The sequence below is a fragment of the Sceloporus occidentalis genome, unplaced genomic scaffold, assembly GCF_023333645.1.
Source record: "Sceloporus occidentalis isolate IW3139 unplaced genomic scaffold, rSceOcc1.0.p SCAF_5, whole genome shotgun sequence".
NCBI classification, from domain to species: Eukaryota; Metazoa; Chordata; class Lepidosauria; order Squamata; family Phrynosomatidae; genus Sceloporus; species Sceloporus occidentalis.
Genome location: NW_028316985.1, coordinates 112,695,814 through 112,718,948, shown reverse-complemented (window position 1 = coordinate 112,718,948; position 23,135 = coordinate 112,695,814). Strand labels below are relative to the sequence as shown.

Sequence of the window (23,135 nt, the reverse complement as noted above, 5' to 3'; positions counted from 1 at the left end):
CATGCTGTTCAGAAAGCTGTAGGGTTTATTGAGCCATTTAAGAATGCAAATGTTTTTGAATATTTTCCCTGTATTAAAACACACACACACTCTCTCTCACACACACAGTAAACAAGGCTATCAAGAAAGCACATCCACTCTCTCACCTGACTAGTTACTACATATAGGCAGGTTGTGTTTGTGTCTTTGTGTGCGTAAACGGTCAATGTGACTTTTTGCCCACTTGGAGTCTGAAACAGTATAATCCAAATTCTACAGTCTATACTTATTTTACAGAAAATGCAGAATACTTTCAATAAAGCAACTATAGTGTCAGGTCCAAAACAATGTTCCTAGTAAAACTAGAACAGATAGTGCCAGAATAACCCATCCCTCAAATTAACTGTTTGCAGTGGGTTGGCAATTGTCACTCTGGGGCAATACAACTTTCCTATGAAACAAATAAACCAGACCAAAGATTTGGCTGCCCTGAGTGTTCATGTGTTACTTTATGGAATCCTGGTTTTCACATACCAGACAAATATATTTTATAATTCTCTGTGCCTTTCTCTGTCTGTAGATGGTCTCAGATCTTTATATACAAGAGAGGGGATTTCCCTCCCACCTATAAATGAAAAAGGCTACCATCCATTCAGTAAACAGAAATTTTACATGTCAGTGTATCTATAGTTTTTTGTGGGGATTTTTGACTATGTGGCCATGTTCTGGAAGAGTTTATTCCTGATGTTTTGATGGCATCTTTGGCTGGCATCTTCAGAGAATGCTGGCATGGAAGTGAGGGAGTCAGTGTATCTGTTTATCAGTCACAAGTGGTGAATATCCTAGAATAGTCTTAATGGAAAACAACAGCATTTGGGGCTGGGGCAAATGCTCCAGAGCTGCTAACATTTAAAAAAAACTGAAAAGAAAAATCACAGTAAATAGTCCCTCCTCTAAAAAAAAGTAATGTAAAGTAATACCAGAAAGGAAAAATAGAATTGGAATGGTGATGGAATACTTTGCTGGAACTCCTTTTGTGGAGACAAATTTTCCCCACAACATTCCATTTAACTCGCCATTTGCATTTCTCCATTTCTTATGGTAAGGGGAAAGGGAAATTTAGGAAAAACCAAACAGCCAGGTTGTCACCTCAGTTGTATCTTTCCATTGGAAATGACTAAACATGAGAAAAACAGTGACCCAGCAGGCAGTACATTTGGCCTCACTGTGGGTTCACATACAGAGTTCACCTGTGGAGCTTGTTGGATGGCCTTGGGCAAGTCATTGCCTTTTAGTGTTGGTTCATTCTTCTGCAAAGTAGGAACAATAGAAAAAGAGTTTACAGGAAAAACAAAGGTCATCACACTGATCCATAAGAAAAACATGCGCACGTGCGACAAAAGCCAGCTGCAGATTTCATGAGTTTACAGTGCTATTAAAGAACAGCCACGGAGGTCCAATGGCAGCATATGTGCTTCACATGGAAATGGTTGCATGTTTGATGCAGAGTTGGGAATTTTTATGCAACACAGGTCCTGTCTGCATAGGCCAACTAAAATGGCCTCCTCTCTGTCTGCTCAGTGGGGAATCCAGACGATGCAGGGCCCAATCCCTGAGTGTGGTGTATACAGATTGGACAACATCCAGTCTATTCAGCACAAAACCTGGAGTATATCCTTCTTAAAACAGAATAAAAAACTGTTTATTGTCAATCTTCCTGGAAAATCCAGAGCCCTCCATTCTGATGCTGGGCAACTTTACACATACATGTCCTGCTGTGCTGCCTGGTGAATCTACCATGGTGTCGGGTCACTCATTCTAAGTTAAGGATAAGGTATTTGTCGCTGGGTGCCTCATTTGCAGCTCAGAGTGAGTGATGTGCACTCCTATGGATATGTCAGGTGGCACAGAATGATACATATGCAAACAGTTGCCTGGTATCAGAACAAAGAAAGGGCAGGATACTCTGAGCTGCTCCTGGAGGATCCGGGCCAGCACAGACATCATCACACCCGTCTATATTGAGTTATCTTTCTTCGTAGCAAGACCTTAATGAAGTTGTATTTCAATAGTAATGTAACAAATAGGAACAATGTTGTTGTACTGGTGCTATATGTCTTCTAGTTATTTTTACAGTTACCTTCGAAGGGCATTTTTAGGCTTTTGAGTAGGAATTTCAGTCCTAAAGCTCCCTCCCATTAATAAAAGGTGAGAAAAACAATGATTACTGCAAAGATGGTTTGGAAACTTTGGAATGAGTAATAATGGCCAATTATGTTTCAGCATTGTAAAAAGCAACTAAACAAATTACATTAAAAAGTTACTTTTCAAGATATAGTTTAATCTCCAATATCTCCAAGTAGGTCAGACGAAAGTCTTGCCAGGGAGCCTGGGAAGCAGCTATCAGTCAAAGCACTATTGAAAACACTGGGCTAGAAGAAAAACCAATGGCCTGACAGTATAAAGCAGTTTCTTATGTTCTTATGCGCCTACGGGGTGCAGCTCCATTGGAGAAATAATCCAGTTTGACACCACTTTAAGTGTTGTAGCTTCATCCTACAGAATCCTGGGATTTGTAGTTTTACAAGAGGCTTCCCTGCCAAAGCGTACTGGTGCCTCACAAAATTATAAATCTCAGGATTCTGTGGGATGGAGCCACGGTAGTTAAAGTGGTGTCAAACTGCACTATTTCTACAGTGCAGATGCATCCATCATTTTGACTGTAGACATTTTGAAATGCTGTCTTAATGTTGACACAAATGCTTCACAGCACAAACATATAAGGTAGGTTCATTGTACATTGGAGGTGCAAAACCGAGAAAGAAGGATCCCTGACTCACAGTGTTTGTGGTCTAAAAGTTCGATAGGTTGTTACTTCTTACCTCAGATGGAGGTTTATATCTCCTGTGCAACATCAGACAAGATGGCTGCAGAGGCTCCTATGTCTTTCTTCCCAGGCCAACCTTCCAGCCCTCTTTCTCTACTGTGGAAAACAAATCTCAGGTCTGTTGGACAGCAGGTGAATAAAGAGGGAGAGAAACACAACCCAGGGGAGAACAGAAGGGAACAGCTGCAGGGTGTCTTGTGTCTATTACATCAAGAGATTTAAAGATCTCCATCTGGTGGACGAGGTGCCATTTCTACACAGCATGGACCTATCTAAGGTTATGAAAGGTGTGTGTGAGAGAGCACAGATATCAATGCAATTAGAGTTAATACCACCACAAAAAGTTCTTAAGTACTGTAAATGTTGTCTCAAGATGAATGTCAGTCAACCAAATCCCACTAGTTTGAGTGACATTCTCCTAATAGATCATCATAAAAATCATCCAAGCTATCATAGCAATGTTCAGTTATTTCAAATTGTATCCTTAGGGGGTTAACAAATAAAAGTCGTTAAACACACAAACATACAAAGGTAGAAAACATACAAAGAAATTATCATTCCAAGTCAAGGTAATGGCAATGGATTATTATATATTAAATAGAATAACATTTTAACCATCCTTTTACAAACTAAAAGCAATCATATTTGATAGGCCCCACTTTCAAGGAAACCAATGATCAAGCTATGACCAATAAAATCCAGTCCCTCAATGATCAGGCTCTGATCCATTGATGGGGATACTTTTGTAAAGTACATATTTAGATCCTTTTGTACTTTGAGACATAGCAGATGTCTTCATGCAGGTGAATCCTTTAAGGCACTCAGTTAGACAGGGATGGAGGACGCATTTCCTATACATCAACAGTTTATATGCAAATAAGCAATGCCTTCTTTACATTTTCTATGAAAAACAGTTATTCCTTTCCTACTGTATTGCATTGTTCCAGATCACCATTATATCCAGTATTATCCCAGTTTCTTGAAATACAGGCTTTAGCGATTGTGAAGAAAAAGGTAATTTAATCTGTACCACAGGCCTGGTCTATGATACTTTCCTCAATTGATTTTTTAAAAAGACAATCTTCTTGATAGACTTAAGAGATGTGTAACAAGAGGATTTGCGTTCTCAGAAAGTGTGACAATTTGGAATATAATGTCCAAATCAGAGCAATTATTTCGTTAGTGCATTGTAAAGCTGCTTCATTGACCACGGGGTAAGCTGCAATCCATAGACAGGGAAAGATCTATAATTATGAGGCCTCTCTGAAACATTGTTTCTATTTCCATCCCATGATTCAATGGAAAGGTGTTTGATTTCTTTATCTTAACATTATTTGCAGACTTTTCCAGGCTTGTATTGGAACAATGCTTAGAGATCAAGAAAGCATTTCTTCCTTTGAGAGATTTAGTATTGTCTGGAGTCAGGCCAGCTTGCCATTTAATCCGTTTTTCCCCTCAGAAGAAGAATAGGGTCTCTGTTCAACCAGAACTGTACACAATTACTTCAGGCACAATATAGTAAGGTACCTTATGGTCTCTCGTCTCCATAAGTAATGTGTAAACTTTTCCAGTAACGTCTTGTTTATAACTTGACTGCACAAATGAACAGGAGTGGTTTGTGTACATAGGCAAATCTCTCTCCCCTCCGCCTTCATTGTTCATGCTGTCCATAGAAGCGCCTGCCTCCCTGAACACCTCCAAGCAATTACGCTGGTTAATTTTTTCAAATTATTTACAACACTGCCTGGGAAAACCTCCATATAATTATGGAAATGCTATATGTGGGAATAATATTGCACATGTGTGGGTTTACGTATGTGGATTTAAAATCAGCGCACATCACGCCTGACTACTTGCGATGTATTGTTTTTCAGACTCATGGGAACTATAGAGAACCCTAATCTGAAAAAGGCTCTTTTTGGATGTTTGTCACCTATACAGTAATAAACTGTCCCAGAATTTGAGTCACCTAGCATTTATTCCTGTTCCTGTTGCCCATGCGCACAAAAGCACCTACAACAATAGCAACCACCACCACCATATTTCCCACAAACCCCAAATGAATGTCACCTTTGTTCCAAGCCATTTAATGTGCTGGAGTATGCTGAGTCAAGGATGCAAACACTACCTATAAAGAGCTCTTTTTTGAAAGCCAAAATGAGTTTAGTTCAGAACAGCAACAGTGACACACACATAAGCAGAACCACCAAGAAATATCTTTATTTATTTTCCCCCCCACTGGCATGTTAGTTTATTTATTTGGTTATAACTGGTTTTAAACAAGCACAATATTCTTTAAACAAGAACACTTGGCTAGCCATAAATTAGAACCACAATAAAGAGCTTGGAAATGTTACTTGTTCATATACAGTTTCAAGAATTCCCCATGTTGGCTAATGGATCCTGGAAATTGTTTTTTGAAAGGTTATTTTTCCTAAGCCCTTCTAAAACTTGAAAAATCCCTAAAAACCAATGTTCCAGAAGAGGGAAAGTCTTCTAGGCCTAACAAGAAACAAAATCCACCTGGGGACTTTGCTTCCATTTCTAATCTCATGCTGGCATTTGATACAAGAGAGAGACTATTGGTGACTTTAAAGAAATATATCAGCAAACAGTTCCATGTATTCTGACAACTGAAGTGAAAGCCTGACATAAATCTATGTGACATCTGGTAAATTCATTGGAGAAAAATATAATATATCACGCAAACATCAAAAGAACAGAACCACACAACAGGCAAATATTCCCTTTTCTATGCTCCACCCAGAGCAGACAAGCTTAAAATAGAACATCAAGACAATAACTTCTTTTACCTTTGAAGGGACAATAACTTGTTTCAAATACTGAGAAATAGGATTGTATTAGTATTGATGTTATTAATATTATTCCTTCAAAAGTCTGAAACAGAGACACATATTTGGCTTTCCTTTCACTGTAGGCCCAACTAGTCCCATGAAAGACCAAATGATCAACAATCATGCAAGAGGATTAGACACCAGTCTCACAGATCATATTGCTGATGTGAGCGGAGGGTATCTAAAGACAGAAACAAAATTGTGAATCCATGGATCTATGGACTTGAGCTCTACAGATTAAGAACTTTAAATAACAGGAACTTAAAAGAATAGTATGTGAAATCAGGACTCCCCAAAATACAGCACATTATCTAGAACTTGTGGAGGGGGAGACAGGTACCTCAAAACTGAGATGGAGTAATAAAAAGTTTCATGCTCTGAGTTTCTGATTATGTGTGGTGTAGTGTTTTGAGCTTTGGACTATGACCCTAGAAACCAGGGAATGCATTCCTTCTCAGCCATGGAAACCCACTGGGTGACCTTGGGCAAGTCATACACTCTCAGCCTCAAACCAAGGGAAAGGCAAACCCCCTCTGAACAAATCTGATCCAGCAATCCCTATGATAGGGTCACCTTAGGGTCGCCATAAATCAGAAATAATTTGAACGCACACACCAACAACAAATTAAGATAAAAGAGCCTGTTAGCAAAAAGAGTGACAGTCTCAAATCCTGTATCCGTTACTTTGAGAATCTAGGGAACTGTTTCAACTACATTAGCCTACTTAAATCCATGAATGAACGCACAAAGTCATCCTACCACCTGAAATTATGGAGATAAGTGTCTAGGGAGAGAGCTTCCTCAGTGAATACATCTAAAATGCCGACCAGAGAAAACCACCTGGCATCCACCTTACTCCATCTTTGTCTATTTCTTATGGTAAGGCTGGGCAACATTTGGCCCACTGGCCAGGCTGGGAGGAGCTCTGGAATTCTAGTCCAAAATACTGAGTGTGTGAGGAAGAGGTTCCTTAACCTGTTTTTATGACTTTCTACTAGATTTTTCTGATTCTTATAAGCGTCTCTCTTTGTGATTATTTTAAAACTATGTTAAACTGTACATTTTTTCCCCAGAGAATCTTTGGCTAAATGCTGGTTTATAAAAAAGATAAACTACACAAGTGGTTTAAATCAGAGAGCCAGTCAATAACTTTCTGAAGGCGATTCCACTTAGTTTGGGAGTTGATCTGTGTTATGGGCTTGCGAGGTCACTAAGAATTCATTCCCATAGATTTTGGGGCCAAAACCTGAAAGAAGAGGTAGATGGATCCTGGTAATGTCACAGAGGCAGAACAGGCTAGAGCTGAAAGGTAAATCAGAATGCTTCTCATCTAGATAACTATGGAAATGGTAATGGGGACAGTTGGTTAATGGGCTCAGAATTGGGATAAAGCCTGGCTAAATTAGAGAAGAGACTGCAAAAGCCGTCTAGTATAAAATATTAAAAACCTCCAAAGGACAGTCCATCATCCTCTGAGTCAGTCTCTTAAACTGTTAAACTGCTCTTATAGTCAAGAAATTCTTCCCTACTGTTTAGATGTAATCTCTTTCCTTGTAACTTGAGTCTATTGTTGGATTTAATGTTCTAGTCTCTGGAGCAGCAGAAAACAAGCTTGTTTCATCTTCTGCTTGATATTTAAAGATAACTATTATGCTATCTTTGTTCAGATATTTAAAAGTAATTATTATGTCACTCCTCAGTCTTCCCTTCATGTTAAATATACCCCGTTCCTTAAGTTGTTCTTTGTCGGGCTTGGTTTCCAGACTTTGAACATCTATGGAGTTTTGCAATTGGGATGCAACTTTAAGAAGGCAGGTCTCATAGCATTTCCCAGTCACCGGGGAGTATACAACCTGTTTGCAACCTAGACTTTTCTGGGCTTCTCCAGCATCTTTTCAAGAATGGGATCTTCCTGTTCTTGAAAAGATGCAGCAGAAGCTTGTGTTTCAAATGGGTTGCGTAGTCTTCGGTGACCCGAGAATGTGATAAGATCTGCCTTCTTAAAGTTACATCCCGCGTCTATTGCAGGAACAAAGCCAATGCGATAAACTCCTTGATTGCTCTCCACTGGACACATTCCAGCTTCTCAATATCCTTCCTGAACTATGATGCCCAGAACTGGACACACTGTTCAAGTGAGGTCTGACCAATGCAGAACAGACTGGAACTACTGCTTTCTTTTATCTGAACACTGGGCTCCAGTGACTTTTTTTGGCCACTGGATCACACTGTAATGTTTAGATTATGGTCTACTCAGAGCCCTAGAACTGCTTTTAAGCCAAGTGTCACTCATCCTACATTTGTACATTTCATTTTTTCCTGCCTAGATGTACTACCTTACATTTATCCATGTTGGACTTCATTTTGTTAGTTTTGACCCAGCTCTTCCAATTGTCCACATTATTTTGAATTCTGATCCTGTCCTCTGAGGTATTAGCTAATAATCCTTATTTGGTCATCTGCAAATTTGATAAGTGTGTCTTTTAGTCCTTCATCCAAGTCATGTATAATTGGGCTAAAGACAGAACTCTGAGGCACCCCACTAGCCGCCTCTCTCCAGGATGCAGTGGAAGTTTGGTGAGCACTCTTTGGGTTTGGTCTGTCAAACAATTGCAAGTCTACCTAACAGTAGCACTGTCTATTCCACAATTCACCAGCTTGCCTTAAAGAATATAATGTGGTTGGGTGGACCTAGTCAAAAATCTTACTGAAATAAACCTATACTATATCCACAGCACTATTCTGGGTTACAAAGCTTGTAACAAACAGGAGAAGGAGAAGGAGAAGGAGAGGAGGAGAAGGAAGAGGAGAAGGAGGAGAAGGAAGAGGAGAAGGAGGTGGTGGCTGGCTTGGCATGACTTGTTTTTGAGAAACCTATGCTGGCCCTTAGTAATTACAGCATTCCTTTCTAAGTGTGTACAGACTAACTGTTTCATGTTTTTGTTTCCAAACCTTTTCTGGTATTGAGGTCAACCTAACTGGTTAATAGGGAACCTAAAGGTGGTGGTGGTGGTGGTGAGGAACAAACATTTTTAAATAGTCAAGCAAGCTGTAAAATGTGCTCAGTATCTGCATAAGTTGTTGCCATTCCAACCAGGGTTTGGATCTCATGTCGCATACTGCTTTGAGGCCTGTGAAAGTCTTACCTAGTGATTCATCTATAGCCTGATGTTGCTGGTGCCATCTCACAAGTCACAACAGTGGCACTTCGTAACCTTCATTGCTCCAAAAGACAGGGTGAGACCATGTGCATACACTCACCATTGCCCTCCCCAGTCCTCTCCCGTTCCTCCTGACCTTTCTGTGCAGCAATGTTTCACAAGGGCAGCACACATACAAGAACCTTTGTACAGAGCCACAAAGGCCTGGTACCAGCTGGAAATGGGTGGAGATGAGTACCTGGGCTTTAAAACTACTTCAAATACAAAATTCAACTTCTTCCTCATAGAGTATTGCTTATCCAGAGATTTTGCTCCCTCCCCCACCGGAGATACCAAGAAGCACAACAAGTCTCAGACTTCAGTAACTCTGTCTGTGTAGCATGTCAGAAAAGGGGGAAAGAGGCTGACATAGAGAGGAGGGAACAGGGAAACCTAGTTGCATTTACCTAACCCAAAACCAAAGCAATGTTTCTAAGGAGTTATTCAGATTATTATTTTTTAGCACGACTATGCAAATAATCTCACCCATGCATTCTGGTTTTGTTGTTCCAATTTTTTTTATCGAAACCACATCTATATGCAACTCTGCATGTTCTGTTGCTCACATGTGATAGCACTCTGAATAACGATGGAGTCAATGATGTGAATGTATTCAAAACATATTCAAGGCATGCGGAGTTTTATCCTGGTTTATCCCAGGTCTATTTGCATTGGTTATTCACACACTTGAATGTGAATCTTTTGAGAAAACTCAGAAAAAACTCCTAGATCAATTATCCTGGGTTAAGGGGTGGTGGTGGCAGCTCCCCCCCGCCCAAAAAAAAAAAAAAAAAAAAAAAAAAAAAAAAAAAAACCCTAACTCAGGTACATTTGAAATACATGTGAACAAAAAGATTCAACCCACATTCTACTGGGATTATTTTCACCATCTGAATAAGTGTTTTTTTTAAGATCTGCTGGAGTCCTAAGAAATGTTTCTACTTCTGAGGTACCTTGGTCACTTTCCGTTCCGGGATCCAGGCGGGTAACAACACTCCAATAAAACAAATATACAGACAATAGTAAAATTTCCCTACTCCCCTTAACCTTCCATCCTTCTGCTAAAATTGCACATAAACATCAAGATACAAGACAATATCCCCAGTACAGTGTACTTAGTTACAAATTTTGGAACTAAGGATTGACACAGGTTGAATTATTTCAAGAGACCATCGGGAGAGGTAGTGAAAGAGTGGATGGATCAATTTGGTTAATTCAGCTGGAGATTAGTGTGAAAAGGCCCGCAGGAAGAGATCCAGCTTTATCGCCTTTTTATCGCCTTTTAAAATGCCTCCAAAGATGTAATATGGCGGATCTCTCTCTGTGTCTGTGTCCTCTTTATATTTGATAGTATGCATGTAGATTTCATAGGTCTTAAGACTAGAATACTAATCATAACATGAGATGTAGCCTTAGACACAGATATATTAGAGGGGAAAATTGAATGGGAAAGCTGACCATATGAGGGGAAATTTTTGCTAAGTGCGATGAAAAGAATTGGCACTCAAGAGTCACATACTTCCAAAGACAGGGCTGGATCCAACAGTAACTGTTTTTTCATATGGAGAAGATGATCTCTGTTCACAGAAAGCCTCCCCTTTTAAACTCTTTTTACACTATTTACTACATTGTTTTACACTTTATGTTAGCGTAGGAGCAGACAAAATATAGCCCTCAGGTCACAAAGCCTCTAGAATATTTTTTGCAGCCCTTGACTGCTCCAGATGCTTTTTCTACCATCCTCACAAGGGGATCAGAAAATTGCAACAACTATCTCTTTAAATAGACTTTGGCCTGGTACAGACCGTCACATTTTGCCTGTCTGTACTGGCCTTTCAGACCCAGTTTGCAGTCTTTCAAATTAAAACCTGCTGCTTTACAAAGCCAGAGGTGAGTTTCTCACTTTTGTTTGTTTTGTGGCATTTTTGGAATTATGGGAGGCTCAGAAGGTACCACAAACAGAATAGGCCCTCTAAATGCCACAGTTGTTGATTTCTCTGTTAGAGAGGTGTGTTAGAAAAAGAAATATAGGCGTGTTACAGAGTGCCCAAGAAGGGCGCTCTGCCACCGCCACTGGTTGGTGCATCCAGGAACCACAGCGGCCAAACCACGTGGTTCCTGGACGCAGCTAGAAAAAAAATGCCGAAATGGCGCTTCTTTCTGCACCCTGGAGGTGGCGCCGCGAGGTGCTAGTCACGCACTTGCGACGTCACTTCCGCCGCCCGACATCAGGATGCTATGCATCTGCCACGTCAAAATGACAGCCTCCATGTGTATGGGCACCGCCATTTTGTACGGACTCGGTCCATACTAGGGTTGAGGGGCGTCAGGAAGTGAGGCCCCTTCTCAACCCTACTACGTCCCTTCCTAACCCTAGTACGGACTTTAGGCGCGTCTGTAATGCGCCCTAGAACAGAAAATTCAATCCAAATATGTTTTATCAGTGCAACTATTACATAGGTGTTATACTGAGAGTGTCTAGAGAATGCCATCTTGGCACATGGAGAAGAAATTTACAATAATGCTGGCAGAACAATGCTAATCACAATTTTTGTTCTGTTCCTGATTCTAAAGGTAGTTATATCCATTTTTAAAGAGATGCTGTCAATTCTCCCCTCCATCCAGTTCAACCACATTGTGTCTTAGAATAACATCTAAAGCTAGGACATAAACGATTTCTACTAATGCCTCTGTGTACACAGTTGGAAACATTTCTGCAAATGCTCTGGTGAATACACAATTCTGACAACAATCTGGGTTTTTATATAAAATTGCACTTTGGAATGTGAAACTAAAATTAAATTGTAAGCTGCAGCAATGATGCATGTAATGGTATAACAATATTAAAGAGCATATTCATGAATCTCATCATATTGGGACAGAAAATGTTAAAGGTTAGAACTGATTATAAAATGTAGTTTTTATCACAATAGTGAAAAACAATTTCACATCCTGGTAAAAAATACACTTGGGTAAATAACCTATCAGCCCTGTCATACTGCCAGCCTTCCTGTAACTATACAGAAAGCAAAGCACAAAAGGCACAAAACAGGTGCAGCTTTGCTTGGTATGGGAATAGAATGGTGAACAAGCATTCAAAAGAGATGGGTACATTTAGTCAGTAGAGGAAAACATTAACAGAAGGCTTTAGCTGTGTTCAAGCATTCACATGAACACACGTAGGGTTAAAAGTGGGGATGGGGATGAGGGTGGTACATGAGTCCGGAGGGCAATGTTCACCAGCACCTAGAAGTACGTTAGGCCATAATGTGCTGAACATGAAGACACTGAAGAAAGATCTGTAACCATGTTGGATGATTGTGGTTTTTAAAGCACCAACAATCAGGAACTCAACTGTTTCAGGATTCCTGCCCAACCTTTTCAGGGTTTCTGCTGATGGGAACTTTGTAGCTATGTTCAGCTGAATGTGGTTACAAAGACCTCCTAACATCTTCATGCTCAACATGTTACCATGGGGTGGACAACTGTGGAGGGGCCATTTTCCTTCTCCTTCATCTGCCTAGGTGTGTGGTCATACTGGTGTGTTTTGGCACTCATTTGGCTACTGTCTTGGATGATCTTCTCTGAAGATGCCAGCCACAGATGCTGGCGAAATGTCAGGAAGAAACTTTTTGGGAACGTGGCCATATAGCCCGAAAAACCCACAAAAAACTATTTATGCCGGCCATGAAAGCCTTTGACTTTACATTGTCTTGGATGACTTTTGGGCCTTTGGGATTTCTGTGGGTAGGGGAGTGTGGTTTGAAGTGAAACAAACTGCTGCATTTGTGGGTGGTTTTGGAGGTTTTTGGTGAGTTTTGTGGTGAAGAATGGCCCCCAACTTGGCCCAAACATTTGGGAGGTCTGGGGGTTGGGGGGGGGACTTTAGGGGATGCCCTTAGGAGTCTCAAGAATAGTATGTGTCCCATAGGCCACACTTTCCCTACCCCCGCCTTTTGATCTAATTTGTGTCCAAGTACTACTAGGGAACACTGGGAGCATGGCTTATAGAATTATGGAACCATAGAGCTGGAATGAATCCTGTGGGACAACCCCCTGCTCAGTAGAGGATCTCCAGCTAGAAAACTCCCAGAAAGTGGCTGTCCAGCCTCTTTCTGAAGGCATCCAGAGACCCCACCACTTCTCTAGGCAATTGGTTCCACTGCCAAACTACTCTCACTGTTAAGAAGATCCTTCTAATATTCATTTGAAATCCACTTTCTTGTAACTTAAAACCATTAGACCTAGTTCTATCCTCTGAGGTAGCAGAGAACAAGCCTGTGTCCTCTTCTTTGTGGCAGCCCTTGCAGTACTTAAAGAGTGTGATTGTGTGTCTTCATGTCCCTGTCCCCAGTTTTAGACCTATGCTATTCAGACAAATGTCAGAGCAGTGCTATAGTTCAACCATAGTTATAGCTGAATGGTTGTCACACAGCAGATGGAGACTTCTGTTGCTTCAGGGGAAGAACTCAAACTATTGGGCGGAAACTGTAAGGAAACTGTAAGGACAAAATGACTTCTAGTGCACACTGTTCAACAGTGAATTAGACTAGATCCTATATGGTGTTACTGGACTTTTCTTGAGTTACTTAAGCAGACACTAGGAGATTTTGTGGGACTGGGGGAATTGTAATCCATAATTATAAGCAGACACTAGAAGATTTGTCATTACACTGGCTGGGGGATTTTGGGCGTTGTAATCCAGAAAGTAATTTGTCAAGATGTGGATCGTACAACCATATGTCAGGTGTTGTAGCTGAAAGATTCTTATAATGGGAGATGGCAACAGACCTGCAATTGTTAACCTCTGGTTTTCCAGAAGGTTAGGACTTCATCTCCCAGAATTCCTGTCCATTGGCTATGTTGGCTAGAGTTCCTAGGATTAAAGACTGATAACCATTGGACTGGAGGACCTCTATGATTTGCTTTCAGCTTTAAAATTCTATAATTCTAACTAGTGTTTCCACTTGTCATGTAACTGTTAAAGGCAAAAGAATGCTGCCAGAAAGAAAACAAAGTGGCACCTTGATTCTTAATCATTCACTTGGGAGCAGAAAAAGTACTTGGTGACTAATCTGTTTAGCTTTTGTTTTCTGTAGCCAAACAATAAGCAGTCATTCTTTGTTAAAGATCATATTGTTTGCAACCATGCATGTCACCTGCAGGGGTGTGAATTTGTTATTTGTAGTCAAAGGTTCACTAGTTCAACATGCCAATATTGGAGAAATCCATTGCAAGATGAGCTTTCCATGGTGTTGTGGAAAGTAAAAAAATAAGCAACAGTGAGGTTGTATGAAAGGTCAAAGAAAGAACTTGGAACTCTTGTTACCAACTGGGCTAGTAAAGACATCAGTGTCTTTTTAAACAAAAGAAATGTTGCTCTTTGGTGGGCATCCCAGAATTTGAAAAGTAACAGTTTGAAAGTGGTTAAGATGCCAATTCTGAGGCTCAGAAGATCGGAAGGTTGCAAGGCTCAAGTGCTGCATGATGGGGTGAAGTCCTGTCACTAGTCCCAGCTTTCTAGCAGTTCGAAAGCATGCATAGGTACCACTTTTCAGTGGGAAGGTAATAGCGTTTGGTGCCGTCATGCTGGCCCCATGACCACTGGAGTTGTTCTTGGACAACACTAACTCTTCGGCTTAATATTGGAGATGAGCACTGCCGCCTACAGTTGGTTACAACTAGATATTCATTTCAAGGGACTATCTTTACCTTTTAATCACAATATCCCTAACCTTTCCAAGCTCTTAATATATAAGTCAATCAAACTGTTTATAACAGAAGTCATTCTTGTGTAGACATACTGCTTCATTGTGATTCCTGGCTCTCTCTGCTGTGAAATAATTATTAGTACCAGTTGACCCATCAGTCAACCTTTCCATTCCACACACTTCCCAAGCTCTGTGCCTTTAACTGCTGCATGATAAATAGACTTTAATCAGTGCAAGGTCTTTTCAGCATGGAAGCAGAATAGGAAATACTACACAGGACTGGAGCGCAGCTTTGGCACAACTTCCAGACTCTTAGGATGCATGCATCATTTAAACAGCATACCTCCAAAGTGACCCGAAGCAGTTTTATTTTGGCCCGTCTGTATGGGGCCTCAGATACTTTTTTGGGGCTACAACTCCAAGACTCACCCAACCAAAATAAGTTATACATACTAAAATATAAATTAAACTGGTCATGGCATTAAAACACAAAATTAAAACAATTTGGCATTCCTCAATTTCGAGAACCCAGCTCATCCATTTAAAGCATTTGTCCATATCAGTCCTGAATGGAAACAGTCCTGCACATTGGTGAGGAAAAGAGGGAGAGGGCTAGCCTAGTTTCCCATGGAAAAGAGTTCCATAATCTAGGGCAGCGACTGAGATGGCCATATCTTTCATTTTGACTATACTCTCAGCAATATGACCAAGAGAGATCCTTCTCTTGTAGCATTCAAAGCCTATGCTAAGCACCCCTGCACACCCCACATGTATTTTGGGGTCCTCATATTTTTATATCTCATATCTAGAGATAGCATGTTTACGAGAGATGGATGACCTTTCAAGAACACTAGGTCAGGTTCGGCAGGGAAAAAGAATGTTTCCTCAAGGCATGGGAGCATCCAGGTAAACAAAATAATCAATTCTAAAGCGCTCCTTCTGGGCCCCAAGTAATGTGTGTTTCCTCTTCAAACTTGAGGCAAAGGATCTCTTTGCACCCAAAGCAGTAAGCCAGTCTCCCTGCCTACTCCCTTTGTGTCCCCAACCAAACCTTCCTGTCAATCTATATCAGGGATATCTCAATCAAATCACTGGTTTTGTTACACTAAAATTAAATCCAACAAGCAGTCCAGAACCTCACTGTCAATTCCTGGGACAAGTGATTTGTTACCTGGCCAGATTGCACATTTAAGGTATAAATGTGGTTTCAAAACTTAACCTCTGCACATACAGATGGCACACAACCGGCATACCCTCCCACACTCTGTGTATGCTCTCTGTCATCCTTAGACTTCCCAATCTGAGCCATTCCAGCTTTCCACTGTCTTCTTATTACACATTATAACCCCACTGCAAACCCCTAAAAACTCCACTATCCCCTTTCCTTTCCATATTTCCATGTCAGTTAGCTCTGTATGTTATGTCTGTCTGAATGCAATTTTAATCTGCGTTTTTCTAAATAAAACCTTCTTAATTCATCTAAGACCTGCAGTCCTCTTCAGTACTGGTGCACACTGGTACAAATTATCCAGTGGTTACCAAGAAACTTGCAAGAGCCACTTTCCCCATCATTTGAGGTATTGCTGACAGTTGGTGGGGACTTCCAGCCCCCCCCCCCACCTATTCTTTTGGTAACACCTGGGCAAAACATAGTATTTTAGGCCTGGTACAGATGGGCAGGAAGGGATGGCGAGACACCATTCCTTTCTGCCCTGGATCATTGCCGCAACAACTGCACGGGCACAACAATGACCTGCTCCAAAAAGGAGCTGTGAAAAGCAGCTCTTTTCTGCACCGCTGCCAAGGTGCCATTAGTGCCCTGGAGTGGCATGGTTACGTCTCTTGTGCACTGCCCCATTTAGACGTACACAAGGCACGCCATTGGCGGTGCGCTGTCTGAACATGCGTGTGCCAACAATGGTGCCGGGAGCGCATAGAGTGTGTGTATGCTCCGTTATCCTGAGCCCTAATTTCAGCCCCAGGCCATCACAAAGTGGCGGTCTGTACCGGGCCTTAGATAGCCTAGATTTAAGTTGTATTGGTGTTCATAGGTCACAACCAGCTTTGGAAACAGGCAACTTTGAATAGTTATAGGTCAAAACCAAATTTAGATGGGCTCTGGAAAAAGATCAATATCCAGTGAAGCTGATGTAAGAGGAGAGTTATGTGGTTTTTTTAACCAGCCCCTATCAAAGGTCTAGCTATAGCATTTTGGATCAGTTAAAGTTTCTGCCCACTCTTCAAATATGGGGAGTGCATCTAATAATCCAAATGGGGTGTAACACAGATTGCTTCCGCACTGTAGAAATAATCCAGTTTGACCCCACTTTAACTGCACTGGCTCAGTGCTATGTAATTCTGGGAATGGTAGTTTGTTGTGGAACCAGTTAAATGCTTAGCTGGGTGGTGTCCTTATATAATACTATGTGGTGGCAATAATATTTTTGTATACCTATTTAAGGAAGCACACACTATTCATGTTGCTGTTTGGTTAATGTATAACCATTAGCCAATGGACAGAAGGGCGAGGAATAGGGAAGAGTAGCCACCAACTGTTGAAACTGGCAGGCCCTTTTGAAATTATAGTCTCCATTCTTATTTAAATTATGCCTGTATATAAAGTGGATGGATTCTGGTCATCCCATACTGACTTTCTGAAAAGGCAGATGGGATGAACTTTAGTTACATAATACTCCTGGAACACTGCAGGGGGAAAAGGAATAGCAAATATTTAGCCAAGGAGGTAAATACCGCAGTTCCAAGTCTTCAGCACTAAACCTATAAGCCTTTCCTGAATGTCTCTGAGAGGTTTGGGCTCAGAATTTCACACATATATATTATGGTGGTATTAGAATAATCAAATGTGGATTAACAAACCACACTTCTGCTTTGCTCCTTCCTTTGCAAGAAGAGGGAAACAAGTCAAGAAGGTCCAGTCACATCTTTTGCAAAGGGAAGAACAAAGCAACAGCAATGGGGTTGTGTATAGGCATATGGGGTTTGTGCATAACTCAAAATGCATTGCCTCATGAGACTGACAAGTGATAAATAGTAAATGCCTTGCCTCGAATAAATAACTTCTTTTATATAGAAAGTATCTGACAATCATGCCAAAGCTTGGAAAATTACTTTTAAATATAATTAAGCATGTACTTTGAATCCCTCAGGTAATTTTCCATTCTTTACAATTTTAAAAATAACTTGTTTAAAAACACCTGTTATTCTTCCGAAAAGACAGCCTTACGAGTGATAAGACAATGGCATAAAACGTGAAACATTCACTCAAAATGCATCTAGAAAAGGTCTTTAAGAAGTCATTTAAAAATAGCTTTTTAAAGGAATTAGAAAATGTGTCTTTCTTCACCAAATCACATGGTTTCCACGTGTTATGCTGTTTTTGAAACAACTTTATCATGGGCGCATTACAGAAAGTCACTTATTACACATAACTTGGAATTCATTACTTCCATGCTTTGCATCAAATGCCACCCGCTCCTGATCACTGGATTGTTCTGGATATAAACCACCTTACAAAGAAATCCATTCTGTATTTGAAAATAAACCTTTGGACACAGTATAGATGTTGACAACATATCCAGGGACGTTCCTCATGTGCTTCTAACATTCCTATATCCTCAGATCAAGGATCTCTGGGCCTAAGGGCCTCCTCCACTTGCTCTACTTGGAGGAGGTTTCTCCCCTGCTTCCTCTATATTGTGCTCATTTATTCTACTCCTGCACTGGATCTTGAAACAGGGTGTGTTATTGAAACTGGCCTTAACAGGTTGTGTTTGTCTCCAGTTGTGGTGTTTAACTCAACCATGTTTAATAGTAGGTCTAATCTTGTCATGAATCTGCTTGTGTTCATTTCAAACCTGTTTTGCTATTGGTTATGAAGGTAGCAGGGGATGAGTGCCTTGGAAGTCTGTTGGTGTGTGCATGTATTTGCATGCAAATATATTTCTACATTAAATACATGCATGCAAAGATGCATCTAATTCCTCTCCCAGGATTTAATGTCTACAGCTCTGTAGAAAATGGATTGAAACCGTGGAATATGCTTGTGCCGAAGTGTAAAGATATATCAATTGAATAATAAAGCCAGGATTATCCATGTCAACATATTTCCAATTTCTCTGCATGGTTGTGAAAGGCTTCTCGGCCTTTTGGCTAAGATCAAGTGTAGAAAGCAGGACAGTGAAGAAAGCTGACAGGAAGAGGATCAGCTCATTGGAAATATGGTACTGGAGGAGAATTCTACTGATACTGCGGACTGGCAGAAAGACAAAAAAGGGGTCCAAGAGCAAATCAAGCCTGAAATCTTCCTAGGAGCCAAGCTAAATAAAGGGAGACTCTCGTACTTTGGACATATCATGAGAAAGCATGACTCATTAGAAAAGACAATAATGCTTGTTAAAGTGGAAGGCAGTAAGAAAAAGTACATATTACGAGAAAGAATGACAGTAATGCTTGGTAAAGTGGAAGGCAGTAGGAAAAGAGGAAGACTGCACCACATTTGGATGGATTCAACAAAGCCACAGCTCTGAGTCTGCAAGACCAGAGTAAGGATGGTGATGACAGGGTGACTTGGAGGTCTCTCATTGAAAGGATTGCCATGAGTCAAAGTCAACTTGATGGCAAATAAGAACAACAACAACAGAGACACTTATACATCCTATATTTAACTGTTATGTGTGGAGCCAGTATGCCCATATTTTTCATAATGTTGAAACAGGAAGACCTTTATAAAGTTCTTCAGACTGGGATATGAAGTCTAGATCTGCAGAACTGCAACTAAACAAATATTACATTCCCATTGATTTGTTTAGAGAACTCCTAAAACCCTTTATATCCTAAAAAGAGAAAAGTAATAGTTTCATCTATAGCGCTTTACCCAACGTGTATCTACGTTCCTCCAAATCTCTGCTGGAAATCAATTATAGAAATCAATAAATACAACTTCATTAATAACTGCAACAACCAGCAACATGACAGGATGCAGAGCACATCAACTCAGTAAATATGCCATTATGTTCTAAAACAATTCTGATAATAGATTTATAGGCTATTCTATCTAAAAGCAGCAGTATCTAGAGGGGTAACTTTCTTCAGTCAGTTGCTTCAAACAACAGAGACCTGTGACACCTTTATTACAGCTCCGTCTTTCATGGATTAGTGTCAGATGAAGTCTAGTTTATGCCATTATAAACATCTTTTAAAACAAGCAAACGTTGGTGAGTGGAAGAGCCAGTGTAGTATAGTAGTTCAAGTGTTCAACAATGGAGTTTATCACATGGGACAGATCCTGTGCAGACACTGAATTTAAACTGCAAAACCCTGCAAAAGCGGGTAGATTTTCAGGAGATGTTGGGGGTTAGACCAAACAGAAAGTGGATGAAACCCACAAAATTGGGTTGATTTTCATACAACATAAGGGTTAATGAGCATTAACACAACATTAACCTGAATGGAAAGTTGACAAAACCCTCTCCTTTTTACATTCAGAAAATCCTGAAAGTAAAAAAAGAGCAGGTTTTGTCGACTTTCCATTCAGTTTAATGTCGCGTTATTGCTTATTAACCCCAACGTGTCTGAAAATCAATCCACTTTTGCAGGTTGTTTCTGGATTTTTAAATCCAGTTTCTACATGGGATCTGTCCTGTGTGATAAACTCCTATGGATTTGAATCCCTGCTCATCCATGAAAACCCGCTGGATGAAACTGGACAAGTCACACTCTCTGAGCCTCAGAGGCAGGCAAAGGCAAACATGGTCTGATCCAATCTTGCCAAGGAAACTCCATGCGTTAGAGTCATCATAAATCAGGAACGACTTGAAGGCGAACAGCAACACAATGCTGGCTTCTGTACCATTGGGATGGTGAGTCTGGTCAGAGTTTTTGTTAACTCGACCCATGGCGACTCTATGGATGAGACATCTCCAAGACCTCCCATCCGCCACTGCCCTACTTAGGTCCTGTAAACCCATACCTGTGACCTCCTTAATAGAGTCCATCCATCTGGCATGTGGCCTTCCTCTCTTCCTTCTTCTCACCAGAATTTCACATGAGCCTTCTTTAAAAAGGTAGATAGCCTCTCTAAAATTTGGACCAAAACCCAGAGCAGATTCACCACGCCACTGACATGGTAGCCTCCAGCCAGTCCTATTAGTTTGCTATATTTTGATCCAAATTTTCCCCCAAGAGGTTCAAAGGAGAGTACATTGTTTGGAAGGCTCTTCTGTCCCCACAACAGCCCTAGGCAAAGAGAGAGAGAGAGACTGGCCCAAGGTCAAAGTAACCCACTAAACTTCCAAGGGAATGGTCATTTTAACCTGATCCCAACCTCCTCTTTAAGGTCTCACTATGTTGGTTTTGATCCCTCCCAAAAGGAAATAAAGGCAATGACAGAGAAGAACAAAGAATTCCTCAAATGCTGAGACCCAAGTAGATCTTAAGAGTACTGTACTTCCAAAAGGTGAGCAAGCTTAGACTTTGGCAAGCAGGTCATGGAAGGGAAACCCTTAGCGTTTGGGCATGATGAGACCAGGAAACAGAGAAACGCTGAATGATTAAACGACTGGTAACTATGGGAAGGTGTCTCACTTTTCCGTAGTGTTATGCTTCCTCCCCACGACACCTAAGCCCTGGATGACCCTGCATTGGGACCACTTTAACCTTCCAATTTTCCCTCGTGTGAAAAACTGGAGCCATGTGTCCAAAGGAGGGTGACTAAAATGGTGAAGAGCCTGGAAACCATGTCCTATGAGGAACGACTTAGGGAACTGGGGATGTTTAGCCTGGAGAAGAGAAGGTTAAGGGATGATATGATAGCCCTGTTTAAATACTTGAAGGGGTGTCATATTGAGGAGGGAGCAAGCTTGTTTTCTGCTGCTCCAGAGAACAGGACCTGGAACAATGGATGCAAGACACAGGAAAAGAGATTCCACCTCAACATTAGGAGGAGCTTCCTGAGAGTAAGGGCTGTTCAATAGTGGAACACACTCCTTCCTCGGAGTGTAGTGGAGTCTCCTTCCTTGGAGGTCTTTAAACAGAGGCTGGATGGCCATCTGTCGGGGGTGCCTTGGCAGAATGGGGTTGGACTGGATAGACCTTGCAGTCACTTCCAACTCTATGATTCTAAGTCCATAAAGGTCAAAAGAGCAACTTCGCCCTTGTCCATTCTGAACAAAGAGAATACTCCACAGCTTTGGAGGTGCAACTCACACATTCTTCTCAGACACAAATGTGGTGTAGTGGTTTGAGTGGACTCAGGAGACCAGGGTTCGAATCCTCCCTCGGCCATGGAAACCCATCGGGTGACCTTGGGCATGTTACACTTTCTCAGCCTCGGGGAAAGGCCATGGCAAACCTCCTCTGAACCAACCTTACCAAGAAAACCCAGCCGTAGCTTCGCCTTAGGGTCTCTATGAATCAGAAATGCCTTGAAGGCACACAACATATGTTTGCAAACACACCCACCCACCCATGGCTTTATATACTCTCTGACCTTTAAATCCCCTCATTCCTCCCAGGCCTCAAGGTCTCTCCTTTCCCTCCTGGCCTGAGAACCTTTCCCATGTTACACTGGAGACTTGACATTGACATTGGTACCACATTGAAAGATTGCAACTAGTTTGCATGTCATCTTCATATATATATTCACACACACACACACACTCACAGATGATGAAAAGTGATCATGGCAGCAGAGGCATCCTGTGAAGCAGCTTCCTCTCCTAAGAGACCTCTTCCCAAAGGTGCAGAGCTTTGGATGTGGCACCTGAGGGTGGAAGGGATGCTGGGATCTATAGTTCACCCCCCACTCCCTTTGCCAAACTCTGGAAATAGCTTTCTTTTCTGAAGTCCTAGCAACCAAGAGGTGCATATCCTTGCACAGGGGTTAAGAGATTCGTCTCTGCAAGCAGGATTGCATCTACATTGGGGAAAGGATCCGTTTGGAGACCACTTTCCCTGCCCTGGCTCCATGCCATGGGATTTCTGGGATTGGCAGTTTGTTGGTGCCACAACGAACTGCCAATCCCAGAAATCCCATGGCATGGAGCCAGGGCAGGGAAAGTGGTCTCCAAACGGATCCTTTCCCCAGTGTGGATGCAGTCCCAGACTGATCTATCCAGGGATGGTGAAAACCAAGGTCCCATTCAAGGACTAGACGTCCCTCCTCTGCCAGGGAAAGTCCCTGCAAAGTGTCCCAAGGGGGGCCCTACCTGCAGCCCAGCTCCCAGGCTCAGGGTCCCTCATCTCTGGTCCCAGGCTCTTCTTGCCTCTGAATGGGGACAGTCAGCCAGATCCTGCCAGGCGACTCTCCCTGACCTGGCCACCAGCGACACTATTCCTCCTGCTGCTGCTGGTCCTTGTTCTTGGTGGCACTCGCCGGACGTCATGTGACGGAGGAGGAACAAAAGTTTGCACGGGAGCCTTCCCAGGAGTAGTAACCCTTTACCTGCAACAAGCTCCAGGGGGAAGGGAGGCCACCCAAGCCCTG

General features: G+C 41.6%; 1 protein-coding gene across 1 annotated transcript in view; it reads right to left on the bottom strand.

Annotated features, from left to right (window-relative positions):
* PGCKA1 (PDCD10 and GCKIII kinases associated 1) overlaps positions 1 to 22,878 on the bottom strand; it is a 55,797-nt gene extending 32,919 nt beyond the window's left edge. The window contains exon 1 of the mRNA XM_089526939.1: positions 22,858 to 22,878. The gene's annotated coding sequence lies outside the window, so the exon portion shown is untranslated. The remainder of the gene's footprint in view (positions 1 to 22,857) is intronic.
* Between the last annotated feature and the right edge of the window lie 257 nt (positions 22,879 to 23,135).